General features: G+C 42.3%; 1 protein-coding gene across 1 annotated transcript in view; it reads left to right on the top strand.

Annotated features, from left to right (window-relative positions):
* Positions 1 to 1,066: 1,066 nt before the first annotated feature.
* Positions 1,067 to 18,076, top strand: part of LOC118319704 (A disintegrin and metalloproteinase with thrombospondin motifs 2-like) — a 123,334-nt gene continuing 106,324 nt past the window's right edge. Inside the window, exons 1-2 of the mRNA XM_047334521.1 lie at positions 1,067 to 1,293; positions 2,820 to 2,959. The gene's annotated coding sequence lies outside the window, so the exon portion shown is untranslated. The remainder of the gene's footprint in view (positions 1,294 to 2,819; positions 2,960 to 18,076) is intronic.

The raw sequence follows: 18,076 nt of genomic DNA, 5'->3' as shown, positions 1-18,076 counted from the left end.
ATAACAAAGGGGTTCATTTTTACAAGTTGAAGAAAGGTGTACTGTATATATCAGACAAAATTGCTCCCAGATGTGATTCAAAGATCATCCCACAATTTGAATCAGAGACAGTGGACATGAGTAACTAATGAAGGGCAGGTGAACTAAAACTGATGAATGCCCCAAATCCGCTTTTACGAGTAAACATTCTTCACAGTAAGTAGCACAGTTGCGGTGCTGTAAAAAGCCCTAAAACCCAACTGAAACTTCCTGGTCTTCACTCATACAACTCTGTATATCTAATGGATTTAAATTCCATTTCAAACACTGAATGTGTGCTTAATATGAGTTGAAGAAGTGTGGAAAAAATAGTCGAAATATGTGTAGATAACAGTAATTGAACCTTAGGATTTGTCCAGGCTTTGAACCTGATGAACCTGAATTATCTGCACATCCATCAACCCCCCCCCCCTGCCCATCCCCCTCCTCATCTACTCAGGGACAGTGACATCAAACTGAAACCTCTTTTCCTGAACAAAGGTTAAGGTAGGATTTAGATTTGAAAAATATTTGAAAATTACAAGATTGAAAGAGTGAATGCAAAAGAGAACGAAGGGAATAAGAATGAATGTTGGAACAAGGACAATAGACAGAGCAAGTTCCTTCCCGGCTGTGTACAGCAGTGCATTTCCTGAGTGGGACATATTGGACTTGTATCTGAGGGAGGCCTCCCAGGGAGCAGTGTCTCCAGATTGCTCCTGACACCCTCTATTACAGGGTTCTGTGGTTGTCAGCAGTGGTTTGAAAAAGGGGTCAATGTGTGAATGGAGGTGCTATGCGAGGGTGCTAAAAAACTGAGACTGTTTCACACACAACACCGAGGCGAGAGACTCTCCATTTATCACAAACTCATCTCTCCCTTTCTCACACCCTAAAACCCTCAAATGAAGCAACACAGCTCTCCCGATGTTTCTGACAATGTTCCAGCGTGTGACAAAATCTTCCATGTCCTGGCCGTTATTTCATGGTGACAGACATAAAACTAATCACAGTGTGATGTTCTGTTTATTGGATTTTGGTTCCGCAGAGATCGCGTCGTCTCCGCCACCAGTTTGCCCGCGGCACGTCAGCCATTTGTTTGGGCCGCGCTCTACCATGGCGACCCTGCTCATTTGCTGCGGTGCCCAAGGGGAAGAGGAGAGGAGTGAGGTCAGGATGAACTGGATATCTGATCCCCCTTCAAAAACAGTGAAATGACATTCCAATAACCCTGAGACCCTCGCTTAGACCTGCCTCAGATGACCCGGGGGCATGGTGCGTACATGTTTGTATTTTACTTATTCTTGCACTATGCGTGTACATTCATGCGTGTGCCTGCATGTGCGTCTGAATGTGTATATGAAGCATGAACAGGCCTCTGTGCATGACTTTTCCAGCACATAGAATGCAGAACTCAAAGCTGAGCGACAAGTGTTTTTTTGAAACCCATTCAAATACACAGACTTAGAATATTTTATGGGTTCCATGTTGTAAAACCAGGGATAGACGAGCGAGACGAAGCAGCATTTTCTTTGGCTGCGGCATCAACGTAAACAACAATTATATGATGGAAGAAGCAAAAACAGAAACTTGTAAAACGGCTCAAATATCCAGAGTGAAACTGCGTCTTTGGACAATAATGATTGCATTTTGTATTTTTTTGTACCACTGTTACACTGATGAGTCTGAAACACGACAGCTTGGGATGTGTGACAAGACCAGGACATGGACTATATGGTGTTTATGTTGTGCTGACCAGTCCTGACCAGGAATGTGTTTTGCCTCGAGAAGAATTTACTCAATGTCACTACATTGTAGAGCTGTGATTAAATGTTCGGCGGTTATGCTGTTGATATATGAAGGAGTGTGTGCGTGTGTGTGTGTCTGTGTGTGTGTGTCTGTGTGTGTGTGTGTGTGTGTGTGTGTGTGTGTGTGTGTGTGTGTGTGTGTGTGTGTGTGTGTGTGTGTGTGTGTGTGTGTGTGTGTGTGTGTGTGTGTGTGTGTGTGTGTGACCTCAGCATGTCCAGCTGGCAGATGACTCTTGAGATTCCTGGAAGTTATAGGTTGAGTAGATGTCTATTTTATGCCTGTAGGTGGTTTTGATTAAATATGTGTGTGTAAATGTAACAGTGTGCCCAATACTATACTTGCCATCTTCTTTCAAATGAGAAGACAGAATACATTTGTATTTATTCTTAACTGCCGTTACTTAACAGCTGGATCAAGCAGAAAAACCACGATATGTAAAACATCTTCTGATTCATAATTTCCTCTGCGCTGACCCAAAATTGCGTAATGGTGGCATTCCTCCGTTAAGATGTGAGGGTCATTTTTCCCAGACTATGTCGGGTTTCTGGTCGTCAGTCGAGCCTGTGGATCGCTCCAGTTTTCCACTGCAGTAAATCCAGCAACGTATTCTCCGTAATGTTTTTTTTTTTGGTGCTTCTTGGATGAAAAACATTTAATGGCTCTTTTAAGTGTCAGCTAGCTGAATGTTTCTAAAGGTCGTTCCGATCTGATATGAATAATTCGAAACATGTGAGCGTAGATTACACCACAGTGTTGTCGGACTGCAAGATGACCCACCACAGCCGGTCAAAAGTACACTTGGTATTTTACTGTCTGGAGTTATTTCACCCCATTTATTAAATAAACCAACTGTTTCCACTTGAGGAAAGTCCACATTACGTATATGGGAGCTCCTGGAAGACGTGCTGGAGGAGGCTCTGACATTCCATGTGAATTTAGCGGGGTCACCAGTGTAAGTGATGGTAGTTTGTTTTGCCTCCATTCTGCCACAGATGCGTCAGGCTGGAGTCAAGCCCAACTGTGTAAATCCACTCCATCGCGGATGATTTACTCCCTAAAGCACCAGGGGTGTCTGGACACACGGTTCCCCAGACAAGGACAGCAAGCCCGTGGAACACAGGCTTCAGGCAGGGTAAGTGGCTTCTGTTGTATGTTTACACTCCTCAATCGATGAGTGTTGCATAACTATTGGTCGGGGCACTTACCTAACCGCTAGTTCCTTTTTTTTTTTTTTCTTTCTCCGCCCTCTTTGAGGTGCTGCTCCTTCATCTGCAAGGAGAGCCAGCCAATCACCAATCACACGGCCCAGATAGTTCTGACCACCCCACGCTGTTTCCTCATTCCTGCATGAGCGGTCACCTAATTGGCAGCTGAGAAAACATGTGGTTCACCGGTATTTAATGCTATTGAATAACTGGACGGAGGAAATGGAAAGAGGAGCTAGATGATAACGTTTTCGATGTTTAGTTCCTCACAGTCTCTGTTTTGGTGGAACTTTCTCTTCTGACACAGGGACACGGTGCATCATCTGGTGATTTCAACAGGATCCCATGTGTTATAGTTGAGCTTCATTTAAAACATGAAAATCACAGTGATCAGATTGGCAAAAGTTGCTCATGAAAGCAATAATTTGCATTGATAACCATGGAAATATAATCACCAAGTCACTGCAACTGTGTTGCAGGTATGGTAGTTTTGATGGTTATATAAGAATCTGACCTTTTTACTGTAGTTTGATTGATATCAGACTTCGAGTAGCAAAAGTGTTTTTTTGCTCAAAATATCCCCTGTACTAGAATAAAAAACCACCATGGATCTTTCATTTGTAATTTTGTAAATGTGATAATTTTTATTTTGGCCCCTGCCAGTGTCGCAAGGGTTTCAGCAACCAGATGCGCTTGTTTTCCTTTCTGTTGTGTTGTGTGGGTGTGGTCTGTACAGCGATGTTCTTACTGTTGGTGACATGTTGTGTAATGTACTTCACTGTACATCAGCAGTCTACAGTCTGAAGGCAGCCGGGTCCATGTGGACATCTCTGGGGACATTTTGAGGCAATTTCACCTTTAGGGAGATGCCAGACACAGTGAGCTGGGTAAATATTGGAGCTGTGCAGCCGAATATATTACTGGACAGCTAAGACAGATAGGCAGGGATTTAGTTTGCTCCGTGTGTGTGTGTGTGTGTGTGTGTGTGTGTGTGTGTGTGTGTGTGTGTGTGTGAGTGTGAGTGAAAGAAAGTCTATGAGGCAGACACAGTGTGTACACACAATCGTACTGTATAATTGTCTGTGTACACGTCGTGTTTGTTGGGATAATTTGTCTTTGGTGTGTCTACACATTTGTGTAATAATCAATGTAGAACATGTTCATTGTGTAGTCCTGAGTGTTAGTGGAAATCAGCTCTTCGGCAGAATATAAGCTGAAGGTTTGAATTGAGTTTATTGATGTTACACTCTAGAGCCCTCTCCCTAAATCCTCTCTCTCTCTCTCTCTCTCTCTCTCTCTCTCTCTCTCTCTCTCTCTCTCTCTCTCTCTCTCTCTCTCTCTCTCTCTCTCTGTGTGTGCGTGTGCGATTGTCACCTATTCCCTGCCTGCAGAAATGGCTTAAAGGATTTTAATTGAACGTAAATGCTAAGTGAATTTCTCTAGAGAGAGTCACAACCCCATTAATGTCCCCTGTATTCTATTTAAAATTACTGCATTTCAAAACACAGGACTAGAAACCAGTGAGTCCCTGTTTGATGAGGGTGATTTGTAAGCACAAGGGAAACGCAAAAAAAGGCTGGTTAAGGCCGTTAAAGGCTGGTTTACCTGCAAAATGCTTCCAAACACCACATTCAACCTCGGGTTTTTCTCCTTGGTTTCATTGTAAATTTGACAGTTATCCTACATAATTGAAAACCCAGATTATAAATATAATCCTCCACTCCCTCTCACAATTCACTGGCATTTATGATCATATTTTTTTCTGGATTAGCCAAGACAAGTTTGAAGAACAAGGCGCACGATATTACAGTTGGTAGAGAAACGCACCAAGGGACAAGTGAGCCTATCTACCAAAACTTATTTTATTTCATATGTGAGCAGAGATTCTGTTGTTTTGGTTTGTCGACTGGGCCGTCTTGGAATTTGTCCTTGATCTCCTCACTTAATAGTAAGACATTTCCCTGAAGCTCGCCTGCTTGTGTCTTTTTTGCTCAGGCTAGTGCAGACATCATTTCATTCACCTTATAAATGAAAAGTAAATAACGTTCATGTGTCAGTGAACTGTATATGCTAACGGTGCTGTTGATCCTCTCCTGGAAAGGGGCAGGGATGATGGTAAATATTTATTTCCCACAGATGTCAAATGAGAAATGTTTGGACTGACGACAGAACATTCTTGTAATGTTCAGATGAGCTCAGATATTACTCACACTTTGCGTCTCTTTAAGAAAAAAGGACCTGAGGTCTTAACTTGCTTTGAGAGTAATTTTTGCCTACAGGCATTGAATAGTTAAGTCAAAATGACATGTCTGCGCAACAGTCACAAATTAGTGGACAACGCCTAGTGATGTCAGTTTTGACTTGTTTTCAATTCAGTGAAAATTGAAACTAAACATTAAATACTTGCTGCTTCAGATTCACCACTATTCTTCACCAATTCCACCATTTACACTGAAGCAAAGTAAACAGGACATCATACGTTTTGCAGTGGAGGGTTGCCAGGTAATAGTCAAGTATCCCATTATTTTACTCTTTATCATAATAAACAGTCATTGCAGGAAACACAGAAACAAGAATGTCTGAAATTGGTAGAAATATTGAGGTTGACAATTCAACAACACCTTCACATTGGTAGGGTCATGTCTCTATTGCCTATATTGACAATTTCCAAATGTACCCCAGTGCGTAGAGGCGGTTACATGGAGCTTCTACAGTACTTGCATCGGTAAATTCGAAAGTTGTAGAAACTTTTCTCCCCTTTGTGTTTGTGTGTTCAGCGTGTGTTTTTTTACTCTGTCCTGTATATCTTGGCAGCTGTCGGTCCATGATGAATGAGCATCAGGATTGATCCGGCGTTTTTGCAGCTGGAAAGTATTGCATTTGGGAATGAGGCGTGTTTAAAAAAAACACAGAACGTTGGTTTGTCTTCATTATACAAATAGATGCCATAGATCCCAAAGACAGCAAGGCTCAATTTACACGCGTCCATGCGCGTATACACTCACGTATGTATGTACCTGCACGCAATGACTCGTACCCACACTGGTAACAACAAAAATCTTCAGACCACCCTTTGTGCAAGGTGCTGCACTTAAGAATTTGAAGAAAATGTTCTCCTTTTCCCTGTATGCCTGCACTTGTGTATGCAGCAGCAGCAGCAGCAGCAGCAGCAGCAGCGGAACAGGCCACAGGTCATTTGGCAGTAGAGTGAGGTGTGTCTGGCATTCACTCTGCTCCTCACTGGGACAAACTCTATCTCTAATTCGAGCCCAGTCTGTTATTGGGTTATGGATATGAGCCAATAACAATAATGTAATACTTACCGCCTCACGCCGTGGATATTACAGCCAATGACACAACATTATGCGTTCTGGACTAATAGCTTTTATTACACATTTCTTTCATATTCGGCGATGACAGCCCGGTGGTATAGGCTGGTGAGCGGGTGTGTGTTGGTGCTGGGGGCAGCATTATGAGTGAATTGTTGCTGAGTGTCTGAAATAATGGGTTTTAATGTAAGTCAGTCGGGATGCGTTTCACTTGGTCAGCAAATTCCTGGGCGAAATGAGCTTGTATAAAATCCAACTGTTTACATCTGTTGTGTTTGCATTCAGCTGCCGAGCCGAACAGATCTGTGATAACTGCTCCACAAGCAGATCAGGACAAATGACCTTGTTTGAATGAAGTTGTGGTTGAGGTGTCATGTGAAGACCAGTTCATGGAAAAAAAAGTGTCTCCTTTGACTTCATATCAGTCTTTTATTATTCCTCAAATATTTTGCAGTTTTGAGTCGGACTACATTTTCCTTTGAGTATTTTTGCTTGAAATTTAAATGAGCTCCACATGAATGAATGAGTGAATGGCTGGAGAAGTTTCTCTCTAAATGTTTTATATCATTCTCCCTTGCAGGGATTTGTTGTGCATTAACTGTTGTGAGATAACCTTTCTTGCCTTACGGCAGTGAGCTTTTGATATTTACAACATTTAATTTCTTTTGTACAGTATTTCTTTTTGCTCATAATTGTTTGCATGACGACAGTTAATGTTAGGCTATTTAAATGAAGCTAAATAGACTGTTATTTGACATGAAGTATGGAAGATTATTCAAAGTTATGTGATAAAATCTTAGAACTATATGTTGTAAATGATCTCTTCACAGGAATTTAATGTAATAATCATAATTATGTTGAATTAGTGTTCATCACCTGAAACTGACGACTGTTATCGAGCAGGCTGTTCCTTTAGCACAAATCAAGTCCTTATTCAACATTAAGTTGATCTTGTACAAGCTTTTATAATTTTAGTATATATACTAAATTATCTTGATACCGTATTACCAAATTATGACATGGTTTAGTGTGTGTAAACAAAATTAAAATGCAGTAGATGGAAATGACAAGTAAAATCGGAGAAGCACTTAACATATAACAACAAGAAATTGAACAAATTGTCTTATTGTTGCAATAAAAACCCATTTCGAATTCAAGGTAAGACGTTTAGGTTGAAAATGGTTATTGTGAACAGCTCAAATGATGATGAAGAAGTTCCCAGTGTGTGATGCACATCGTACAGATTCGAAGCTAAACCGCCTGTAATCATCTTAACACTGTACATGAAAGGGAGGCGGCGGAAGCTGAAGGCATGACCTTCAGGAAATATCTTTCTCCTCTGCAGAAAAGTATTTAGATGAAAAGCACTGAGAGGCCGCCTGCAGCTGTCTACAGTGTGTGCTGGTGCTGTATGGCAAGGCAGATGTGTAAGTGTACAGCAGGGCGCGTGTGTAGTGTTTGTGGGTTTTCCTCGACGCTTCCAGCTGCCAAGTACTTATGTGCTTTAGTGCCGCGGACACACCGTGATCTTTATCGTGTGTGTGTGTGTGTGTGTGTGTGTGTGTGTGTGTGTGTGTGTGTGTGTGTGTGTGTGTGTGTGTGTGTGTGTGTGTGTGTGTGTGTGTGTGTGTGTGTGTGTGTGTGTGTGTGTGTGTGTGTGTGTGTGTGTGTGTGTGTGTGTGTGTGAACTAATATGAACTCATGGATCTGCCCCACTTTTTGTGGATATGGAAACCAAACGGCAGCAAATACAGTTGGGCTGTTTATATCTGCCCTGCTTCTCCCTCTGACTCGCTCCATTTCACTTTCAGTATCCATGAGCTCAACAAGTCGGGGGTTCGCTCGCTCATGGACGCTGGTTTTACTGTACCTGTCAAGTGTGTCACTTATGGGGAACGAGTTGGCGATGCCAGCTGTGGTCAGGTGATTGTGCTGAATTGGTGAAAAGACGGATTAAAAGAAGAATCTAGGGAAAGAGAGAAAGTTTGGTGAGATTAGATAATGCTTGCTGTCATGTCTGACTGAACTCATGGATTGCGTGTGTGTGTGTGCATTGCCTGTCTTTCCCTTTACCCTCTTTTCAGCTTGTCTGCACTCCACCCTGCCCGAACTTGCCATGTAGTAAATGCTGGTCCAAGATGATTCATTAGCCTTTTAATACAACACTTGTGCTGAAGTCATTGTTCCAGGACATGCTGGTACATACATTTTACCCACAGGCATCACTGAGCTGACACACATTTTCCTTATTGACGTCTTATAATTTACATCATCTTTGGGCTCACGTTAGGGTCAAAAAGACCTGGTAGTTTTACATCAGCCGCTGTAAACCTGCAAAATAAATCTGCAGGAAGAATTCACATTGTACAGCTGTAGAAATATTTTTATTTAGGTTTTTTTCAAAGAAAGAAGAGAGGTCAAATAAATCCGATGTGTCAAACTCGGTGTTCAACGTCCCCACACTGTCAGAGCCCGCGCCATCAACCATCTTGAAAAATCTACTACACCTTTCAGGACCTGCAGAGGATATGCAAGGTATCGGAACCACCTGCCCTCTGATTGGCCTGTTTCTTTCTGATTTGACTGTCATTGGCCAATCGAGGGCAGGTGTAAAATTGGGTTAAAACGAAAATCTGCATCCTGCAGATTTTATTCACATTTTCTGCAAATGCAAAACTTTTCTTCACAATTAACACACTTGAATTTTTCCTCATGAGCTTCTTTGACCCTCTCACTTTGACAAGGTTCTGTTGTGGACAAAGGTACCTAGACTGCCTGGAACGTCTTTGAGCTCTTAGTTTTCAAATGACTTGCTTGGATGTGTACCTGCCGTAGTTTCTCGCACTACACAAGTCGTGAGAGTAATGACTTTACGCTGACAGCTACTTTGAGGTGACTAGTGCTGATTTCAGAGTTGTTCGGTGGTTTGTACAGACAGAATTGTTTGTGGCTGTTGTTTAAAACTCCGACATGTTAAACTCACTCTCTGGTGTGGACCTTCTGACAGAGTGAGTTATAACATTGAGGGGTAAGTTGACCCTGGCAGAGAGAATACCACAGATGCTGTGTGATTCTGCAGCCGGCAAGGTCGTCTCCTTCACCTCTTCTTGTCTGCTATTGAGAATCTGTGTCCTTAAATCTGAAATGGACAGACGTTACATTTCATCACACAAAAATGCAGATTAACACAAGGCTACTTATGTGAATTTATTACAGCGTTCTTAAACTGTTACTCGTCAAGTCTATTTAAGATCTATGGCAGTCCTGGAATGATCTTTGGCTCAGTCCCAACACCGGAGGAAATTAATGAGATTTTCTTGGAGGGGCTTGGTGATACACATTTGATCAGAAGGTCCTGATGCCTTGGTTTTTAAACACGCACTCACAGAGACACACACCAGCTCACAACCTAAGACATAGACAAAGACACACTCGCAGCTCACAAACACCTATGAATTGCAGCCCTGGCAACTGTTTTTCTTCCTTTTTTTAATTAGAGCAAAAGATCAGAGAAATACCAAGTGTCAATACCGCCGAGAATGAGAATATGGCAACGGCGACCTTTTAGAGCTCTCTGATCTTTTATAATGTCAGGGATGGAGCATCTTGTTCTTTTCTGCCGTAAGTTTATGCCCCATGCCACGCCCCCACATGGAAATATACAGAACTGCAGACTAATAAGGAGCGTAGCTATTTTCTTCACAGGCTATATTTGGTTTTTCTCATTGGAGGAAATAGCCAGTTGGCATCAGAGGTGTTGCTGATCTCAACAGGTCCTGAACAGTCTTGTTAAACCGTCAACAGACTTTTTCGTGCAGCAGCAGTGTGTGGATACAACAGCAGGAAGATCTAGTAATAAATAAAAGTTTGTACTTTGTCTATGAGGTGCAGCTGTAAACACCACAGATTTTATGTCCTTGTAAAATTGCCATCATGCGCGTTAATTGTTTAACAAACAATAATCAAGCTGTTGCAGTTTTAAAAATGTGGGCGTTGTGGGAAAAGGCTTCTTCTCCATTATTCTAAATTTCAGAACAACATTTTTTGCCATGACCAGCCCCAGTCACAGCATGCTCCCTTCCCACGTTCCCAAGGCAATGGGCAGAGGATGAGATAGATCACCCAGCCTTGAGAGGCCCATTGGCCGGGATCATCTCTATCTGCGCAGCCCCTCCCCTCTCCTTCTGGATGAAGGTGTTAGCGGTTAACACGAGCAGTAGCTTCAGGCCGCGGGACAAGGGAGGATTTCTGTGTGGCGCTTGTGCTCTCTGGTCAAGTGCAAAGCAGCCCTTCATCTCTTAATCCTGTTAAATAAATGGCCTGCGTTTATGTTGTCAGTCGGCTGAAATAAAAAGGACAGAGTGAGAGGATATATTATGGCGTGGGAGATAAACGTGCTCCTTGCCCTTCTTTGTGGATGTTGAAATGATAGCTAGATAAGGGAATGCCGCGACGCTGCACTCGTGTTAGTTCTTGTGAGCCACGAATGACTTTAAGAAGGACTTTATCTTGGAAGGCTGGAGAGATACTGTGGATACAAGTCAATGGTACAGATAAAACAGTGAAACAACAGTAAAAAGTTATCAGAGGCCGCATCAGAAATATGGATTATATATAGATATCTATATCTCTCTCTCTCTCTCTCTCTCTATATATATAGAGAGATTTTGAAGGACAAAAACAGAAGTGGCAGTGATGTGTGTGGTTCATGAGTAACTGTATGCATGTGCTGCACCATGTGTAAAGCTCATGCCCATGTGCATACGTGTGTGTGTTTGTGTGATCTCATGTCCACGCACGGCTGCCAGCAGAGTGGGTTGGCCTGGCTGGTGGCCTACGTTTGTTGAGCTGTGAATTCTTCCTCCTGATCCAGTGACTCACAGCCTGTGGCTTTAGGCAGCATTCGTTTGCCCAGAAATCACTAATCTGGATCGCACAGTCCCAAGACCGCAGCTTCACACTTCAACGTATGGTCAGTTGGGTCTACTGACCAAACTGTACGTCAGTGTGTCATGAAAATCATAATTATGAAGAGGATATTTATTACAGACAAAAAACTTTTTTACCCAGGAGTTGGTTCAGTGAATAGCATCAGCTCCTGCGATATATGCCACGATGCATTCTTAAGTTGATCCCTGTAACTTTAAAGGGAAAGTCCATCTTATCTTAAAAGCTTTGGTCATCATAAGCTACTGGTACTAATGAAGTTAATTGCTGAGGACTGAAAAGACAGTGATTAAAGAAGTGATACGGTGTAAGATGATAAAGATCGGTCAGATGATCATACAGGTTTTGAACGAGACTGTCCTCTACCAAAAAATGACCACATAGATTGTTTGTTATGAATTATTTATTATGACCTAGGACTAGGTGACCTCTAGCGGTCATTATGTACCCAGCCACTTGAGGTCAGCGGTAGACGAACCGTATAAGTCTGTCAAGATTGTGTATTTCAAAGGATTGTTTTTCTTCTGTGAAGTAATCGCCATGTAACCCTAACCATAGCCCATACCTTTTCAAGTTCATCAGGCGTTTGTGAATCAAATAAAACCCCATAATGCTCTGAGGCAAAATGTATTTGTGGCGTATAACTCAGTCACCGGTAGAGGCACTCATTTAGGAACCGGTTCTATTTGGTCGTATTAGAGCACATGGAACACGTACAACACAGTTCGTCGTTTGAGTCTGAGGACTTGTTGTTTTGAACATATCGGCAGGTCAGTAGAAGAGGAAAACAATTAGGAAGGAAAAAACAGCAAACAGCGAAACATTTTAATTCAAATTGTCCATTTTGGACATGAGCGCACACATTGTCTGATGAGAAATGATTAGTGATTCTTCATCTGGCTTTACCTTTATACAATTATCACCTGGCTAAACTGTTATGGTGTCGTTGCCTGATCATCTGACTTTTCTTGTTTCTCGCCTGATCGATGTACAATGTTATCATTACTGACTGGAGTGATGAATAAACTGCAAATTGTGATGAAACCAAAGTTACAATAAGCCAGAATTGTTCCTTTAATTCACTCCTTCTTGCTCACCGCCATGATGTTTGGGTTCGCTACTCCTCTCCCACTGGGTTGGGTGTGTCCCACTGCGCTGCTCAAGGACATATAGTGTCTGTGTCGGTGAGGACTCAAAGACCAGTGCAACCTCCTGACTTTGACAACCAACCATTATAATCGACAGGTACATAGTTCTGATGATTAAAACCCCCCGGGTATGTCAACCACAGAAATTATACTGCCTTTTGAGGAGTGCTGCATGCGTTCCTTACATTTGATCTAAAATCAATGTCACAAGACTAACTGGTTAATCCCTAAACCTTCACGGTGAGAGTGGTGAAATACAGGCAGTCTGAGGAGCAGTCGGAATGCCGCTCTCACTCAGTCAAGGCTGCGCAGCCCAAACTGCCTCTCTTTCTTGTAGTTGTGCAGCGCATGGGACTTGTAAGAACACCACTGAATGAATATCATATATTAGGAATGTAACATTATTTGGCATTTTGTGGCAGTCAAGGTTGGATCTCATGAGAAAGAGAGAGGCAGGGAGAAGGCAACGAAAAGTGATTTTATAAATAGCGCGTTTGTGTGAAAGAAACAGACTTTTCAAGGCCAAAGGGACATGAAGGGGGTGTGAGGAGCAGTACTGGCAGTACACTCCGTTATTGTGTGTGTGTGTGTGTGTGTGTGTGTGTGTGTGTGTGTGTGTGTGTGTGTGTGTGTGTGTGTGTGTGTGTGTGTGTGTGTGTGTGTGTGTGTGTGTGTGTGTGTGTGTGTGTGTGTGTGTGTGTGTGTGTGTGTGTGTGTGTGTGTGTGTTTGTGTTGGAGAGAGAGAGAGAGAGAGAGAGAGAGAGAGAGAGACCCAGATGGACTGTACTGAGGTTACTTGGAAAGAAGAAAAGAGTCGTTTTGTTGCCTGGGAAATGGACTTGCCTAAAAAAAAAAAACTGTTGCTACATCCTTCCAGAAAAACACTTGTGCACAAGATGTCGTTGTACAATGTCAAACCTCATTTGTGCTGAAGTTAGGCTGAGAATGAAGTAGAGAGGGAGAGACAGTTATTAAATCAGAGTCAAAAGGAAAAAGAGACGGACAATGAGAGAGCTTGAAAAGAAGATGAATCAGAGGACAGAGGAATACAGGACACTATTCACAGTTGTTTCTTACTTTGTGCTTGTTTGATTTAAAATGTTGTGAGATCCGGTAGTGGCAAAACTCCTTTACCAAAGATGTTAAAGAAACATGTCAAATCTTAACCCAGATTGGTTCGTGCCTGCTGCATCAATACTTTGATCACGCGCAAACTCACACACACAAGTAATGATTGTTTGGTGTTATACAAGTGGCCAGCTGGGTAGAAATCAATCAGGTAAACTAGGTCAGGGGAGGAGAAGAGAGGGAGATGCGGGAGGTCTCGGAGGAGCAGGCCTTTGTTCCACATAGCAAGTAGATACAGTGAGATGCATCAACAAAAGGCCTCTGGCCTCTCCCCCAAGGTGCAGCAAACGCATCAGGTACCTGAGTCTGCGTGTGATGCATGAACACATGTAGACTCATCGTTCCTCCCATGTGTTTGGCGCTGCCCGTGGTGCAACACATCTGCGACAGCAGGTTACACATCTGATCCACACATCCAGGCGCAGTTGATCGGCCGCCGTCTCCAAGGTGATGCCTTCAGACCCTGAGCCCAGAGTTACCGTGGCATTACTCTCCTGACCACTCCTTTTCCATGGAAACTCCAATGAGAATCCACCATGCTAAGCCCCATCCAGATAGACAGATGACAATGTTATGTCCTCAGTAACCCAATAAAAGCGCCACAGAACATTCATCCGCGCTATGAGCAGACCGGAGCTGAGTTGCATAAAAATCTATTCCGAACCAATTTCTCTGTATCATCCCTAATAACTGGTGTTATTGCATCCACGGCGTTTGCCTCATTATACATGGAGAAATAATGTAGCGTAGAATCAAATCAATGAAATCCTCCCACTTCCATGTAATAGAAAAAGATGCATTACAGGTTTACATGGTTATTCTTGCTGTTCTCTCAATTATGCACTGCTGTGTTCACCGGATTTATCAATATTTATTTTTAGGTGTTGAATTTTAAATCATAACTTATGTAACGCTTTGATTATGCATCGACACAAATTATTGTGTGTTTCCTGGTCTTTGTGTGTCTGCGTGTGAGACAATCTGCTTCTCCGCATGAGCTGCAGGGCAGTTCCATAAAGTTTAATTATATGTTGCATTCCCAGTGGAAGGGCTGAGATTAAACTAAATTAAATTGTGTTGGGGTGCATAAAATGTTTCTGTGCTGCCGAGGATTTACACACTGTTGCACATTAGCGCTCTCCCAGAAAGAAAGCATGCCTTCATACGAAAGGTTAGACACCATGGGACTGCTCTTCCCAGTCGTGTGTGTGTGTGTGTGTGTGTGTGTGTGTGTGTGTGTGTGTGTGTGTGTGTGTGTGTGTGTGTGTGTGTGTGTGTGTGTGTGTGTGTGTGTGTGTGTGTGTGTGTGTGTGTGTGTGTGTGTGTGTGTGTGTGTGTGTGTGTGTGTGTGTGTGTACAGTCCATTTACCATACCAAGACCATTAAGTTTGGCGACCCTTGTGAAAAGGGTATTTATTAATATACCATAGCAATATTAATCCAAGGATAAGTTTTTATAATACGGGGACAAATATTTGGAACATTGTGTGTTTTGCATGCTTGCTGTTTTGTTTTTTTTTCGCAGCTGGAATCGTGATCACTTCTTTGAAGATCTCCATATTCTTTCATTCTTGGAATCAAGCACAAAATAACCGTCGATTGGTTTTGGCTTTCATGTTACATGTGTGTTTGTTTGAATGAGTGCATGTGTGCGTCAGATAATAATAATACAGATCAGAATCAGCGCTGATCTATTCCATGTGGAGACTTTCCCGTCATGGTGGAAGTAATTAGCCCACTGGTTGATTATGGCTATCAACTGGTGGATGAGAATAGTAATTCCACTTCATCTTCTCAACCTCATGATTTGACTCATAAACAGCAACAAAATCCACGTGGGTTTACTCATGTTGTTTGAAAAACATGTCAACTTTAAAGTGGTGATATCATTTTCCTGCAGGGCTGTTTTCTGTTTTCTTTCCACCAATGAATTCTTATTATTATAGCTGGACAACTGCACGTCTAAGTCTCAGGTTGTTCGGTTCTGCTCCCTGTGATCATCCCTGCTGTGTTTTTACACACCTGAGTTCATGATTTACATATTTCCATGCGAGTGTTGTCATACAGCTGAAAAAAGTATAAACATTTGATGATGACTCATAAAAGCAATCAACATAAATACAGCTTAATCACGACACCTCTGCACCGCCTCTGCTGTCCTCTGTGATCACTCATTTTAAAAGTTGCAAAGTTGACTTTTTAACTTCACTGCGACTACCCTCCGGGTAGGCCCATGTCAGAGTTTCCCACAAAAATGCACAGCTGGCGTTTAAAGATGTATCCACTCTGGAGACCTTTTTTTCGAAAAGCTCTGGTTTTTGGGTAATAAAAATGCAGGATTAGTTTGAACAGAAGGCCAAAACAGAGAAAAGATCACTTGAAATTTAGCCAGCTTCGTGTGGATGCATATTTTGATTGCACTGATAACAATGAATAATTACTGGCTTTAAACAGGAGGCCTCGAGTTGCTCTAGCCGTTCATTTCCTACCTTAATTTTGTTGTCTTTCCCTTCCCTCCACCTCTCTTGGCCTCTCTCTCATTAGATGACGTGGTCACGTCCTCACCTCTCCTCTCGCTGGACCTCCATTCATCATTCTCTCTCCTCACTGATTCCCTAATTTGTCAGCCAACCACTTCCTTTGCTCACCCTGACACTCTCACTCATTTACCCTTTGGTCCCTTTGGCCTCAGACCCCTGACCCTGCTGAACACGTTACCCAGGGTAAAGACTCCAGGAGCCACCCACTACGTCTTATTTTGCCAACAGCCCAGGGTCTGATGCATATGTGAGCGAGATTTGAACATTTCAGGACACAGAGATATTGTTATGCACTAATGGTACCGTTTTATACGGAATATGCAGTGACACATATATATTCTATTTAAGCTTCAGTATTGAGGACAAGAGACATGAAAAATAATAATCTGGTAAACACATACATTTCAAATCATTTTCAATCAATTTCAATTCTAATTTGAATCTGAAACACATCACACATACGATACACCTTACAAAGCACATGGTATTGCAATCATATCACATCCACTGCATCTCGTAAGTTAACATCATCACACACTCTTGGCTTTCTATATAATGATTAACACTGGCTGACATCTTGTATGTTGATATCAAATCTGCATTTGATTAATAGGCACAGAACTCAGTACACCAGGGATAACACTCACACTGAAGCTCATGCTGATATGTTAGTGCTGCATCAGTAAAAGTCTGTGTCACCAATGTCACACCATTCTCTCCAGAATTGAATGGTTGACGTAAGACTGTGCCAGCCTCGACCCTGAACCCACACTATGCAGCAGAGGAGAAGAAAGGCTCTCCATTCAATTACCAGGCCCTCTTGCCCCCTTGCACTCTGCGGAACTGATAATGCACCTACAGTGCATATCATACGTCTCATTCTCCTGAAAGCTAGACGTGCCTCTGAGGGATTATTCCACCTCGTGAGCAGCACTGTGACTAAAAGTCCTTTTGTTTATTTCATAGAAATGTGAGCCACATGTCTATTTCTACCTGCTCTCATGAGCCGGAACTGGTAATAAAACACAGCCAGTGTTAACACAATGTTGGGGCAATGTACAGACACTTTGTGACTCTCTGCATTTGATACTATTACATCCATTATTTGCAATTTGAAGGTATACCTGCCTATTCCCTAACTGCTGTATGAGGAGAGCAGTAATACAATATTATGTATTTAGAGAGCTTTGCTTTACTGATCTGCAGGGCCTGTTTCACAAAAGCAATTTGAAAGAACCGTTTAAATGCAGATTGAAAACAAATGGTAGCAATGTCACATCGATCCAGAGCGTGGCTAATGACTTCGTCTTAGAAATTCTAGGTGGTCTTGAGTTGTTCAAGCTTAGACATGTATAAGAATGACATGGGATGAAAAGGAAAAAGAAAACAAAAAGACCTGTAGTGCATTTTTTTTATGTACTCCTACTGTTTCCATTTATGTAGGAAGAAAACATTTCTGAGCAATTTAAGTAACAAAGTGTGTCTCCGTGTGTACATGTAAACTGAGTCTTTCAGAAATGATTACATCACAGCTTACTTTGCGCATTCCCACTAATGCTTTGTGTAATCGGCATGCATCAGAAACAACAACAATGGAGGCTGTGTACTGGATTCTCTGCGCTTGGTTAGCACTACTATGTCTAAACACAAGTTTGCAATTAAGAGGAAGATATTTTCTGTCGACCACTGGACCAGCTCTGTGCACCCTCTGACCTGATCCAGTGACATGAGCTTTGAAAAGATCCAGTTCAGTCTCTGCATTACTTCTTCAAATAGAAACGTCCGTTCTCTATCTTTCTTTCTCTCTCACTCCATCACGTGTACACATACTTTTCTACCAATAATTACAGTACAACAATAATATTTATTCCTGGGCGGGGCCTTGAGCTTCCTGTGGTCACGTTTAAATGTTGTGGGCGCTGTGCCACAGAGGTCAGGGAGCAGCATCTGTC

Source organism: Scophthalmus maximus, chromosome 9 (assembly GCF_022379125.1).
Source record: "Scophthalmus maximus strain ysfricsl-2021 chromosome 9, ASM2237912v1, whole genome shotgun sequence".
Classification (NCBI taxonomy): domain Eukaryota; kingdom Metazoa; phylum Chordata; class Actinopteri; order Pleuronectiformes; family Scophthalmidae; genus Scophthalmus; species Scophthalmus maximus.
Note: the sequence above shows the minus strand (reverse complement) of the source record. Positions and strands in the feature narration are given on the sequence as shown.